Below are 2186 nucleotides of genomic sequence, written 5' to 3' on the forward strand. Positions count from 1 at the left end.
GGTCGGCTGGCGGAAGACAGCGCAGGGAGCTGTCAGCGGAGTCCCTGGCTGCCAGTCAAGGATTATGACACCTGACACCAGCTGGGGCCGCCTCCTATGCAAAAGGAAGGGACTTGACTGAGCGCCAACGGCCAGGTCCTTTCCAGGAGAGCTGTAATTTGGTAGAAAGAGCTTGCATACATTTCTTTGTTTCCCTTTATTTTATTTTATTTTTTTTTTGGAGAGGTTTTTGCTATGGGGCACGTGTGTTCGCCAGAAAGACAGAGACAGACAGAGAGACAGAAAGCGAGAAATCACCCCCCCACCCAGGGGGGATGGCCACACTGCAATCCCTTCTCCTCCATTCTCCTCTCGGGATCTTGGGCACGCACCGCACGGTGCCCGGAGTGAGTTTAAGCCACCGGGTCCGGGACTCGAACCGCAGTCAGACTACACGGGAGTCCAGCGACGTAACCATTACGCCATCTGCTGGTTCCCACATTCACATCACTTTTATTACAGTATGTTGGTATGCTTTTTCTATTTTATTACTAGTTATTGCTGATCATCTGGTCTTGTGACTAATGTGTAAACTTTACCGTAGGTGTGTATATGTAGGCAAAAATACAGGCTATGTGTGATTTGAGACTCTCTGCACTTTCACTCGCATTTCGCAGCCAGTTTTGCCGCTGCTGTGGAAAACACGGGCACGAGCAAGCCAGCTGAAGTCATTGGAGCTGCAAGGATTAGAAGGATTAGGGCTACAGGGGTCCCTGCAACTGCTATCAAGTTTCAATGGGAAAAGGCTTTTCCAAAGCGCAGCATAAAAAAAATTTCAATATCCCTGCCTGCAGCCCCCAACTCGCTGGGCTTTTCTTTTTCTTTCTATTCATTTATTTTGTGTGTGTGTGAGAGATTTTTGATGGCCGGAGAGATAGAAAGAGACAGAGAGACAGGTAGAAATCGCTCCCCACAGGGGATGGTCACGTCGCAATCCCTTCTCTATTCTCCCCTTGGGATCTTGAGCACGCACGCACACACACCTGGTGTTTCAAGCCACCAGGTCCAAGACTCGAACCACGGTCTGCCATGTGGGAGTCCAGCACCTTAACCACTATGCCATCTGCTGCCCTCTGTGTATTTATTTTCAGTTTGCTACAGGGCGTATGCACTTGCCAGAGAGACAGAGAGAACGAAAGTGAGAAAGCATCCCCTAGAGGGGATGGCCACGCTGCAATCCCTTCTCCTCTGTTTTCCTCTTGGGATTTTGGGCACGCACGCACACGTGCCTGGCGTGTTTTCCAAACTACCAAGTCCAGGACTTGAACCACAGCAGTTGGCCATGAGGGATTCAGTCCCCTTAACCACCGTGTTACCAGCTGGTCCCCTAGACCTGTAATTATTGTCCCTCAACAGCTAATAAGGAAACAGTTTCTGTGTGGGAGCCAGAGCTCTGGGTCAGTTCAAGGCCCTTCCGTCACTCCACCACTAAATAGGCAAATTATCTAGCTGCTTATATTTTATTTTTCTTCAAGAATTATTTAATTTCATTTATTATTATTATTTTGTTTTTAGTTTGACCAGCAAGGGACAAGAAACAAACAGAGAGAGAGAGAGAAGGAAAGTGAGAAAGCAAGCCACCTGGTCCGGGACTCGAACCACAGTTTACCATGTGAGAGTCCAGCGCCCCAACCACCAAGTCACCTGTTGTTCCGTTTGTCTCACCTTTGCTTCACCTATATCAGTGGTTTAGAGATAAGATCCTTCTTTTTTTTTTTCCCCAGAATCACACATAAAACTATTTAGAATTTAATGAACTAGAACCAGTCCATGAAAGTATTTTGTTTTGTTTTGCACTCAAACATTAAGGTAAAGAGTCAACTTCCAAGAAAACAAGCTTGTGTTAGTAAGTTAGATAAGAAACAAACTACTGGAGCCAGCAGGTGGTGTAGAGGTTAAGGCGCTGGACCCCCGCAAGGCCAACCGCAGGTCCTCTGGGAATCTCAGGGATGCACGCACATGCGCCCAGGGTGTTTTCCAAGCCACCAGGTCCAGGACTCAAACTAGGAAGTCGGCCGTGTTGGATACAGCTGCATTAACCACCACGCCACCAGCTAGCCGAGGGACTCTTCCAGAAGTAACAAGCAAATTTTGGATTAAGAAAAAAAAAAAAAAACCCTCTAAATTGCATATCTTTTTTTTTTTTT

At 47.2% G+C, this 2186-nt stretch overlaps 1 protein-coding gene across 1 annotated transcript in view; it reads right to left on the bottom strand.

The window, feature by feature from the left end:
• The window catches only part of CERS3 (ceramide synthase 3), a 90998-nt gene that overhangs the window by 7061 nt on the left and 81751 nt on the right, over positions 1-2186 (bottom strand). The window lies entirely within an intron of this gene.

This window comes from Tupaia chinensis, unplaced genomic scaffold (genome assembly GCF_000334495.1).
Source record: "Tupaia chinensis unplaced genomic scaffold, TupChi_1.0 Scaffold000632_1, whole genome shotgun sequence".
In the NCBI taxonomy this organism is placed as follows: domain Eukaryota; kingdom Metazoa; phylum Chordata; class Mammalia; order Scandentia; family Tupaiidae; genus Tupaia; species Tupaia belangeri.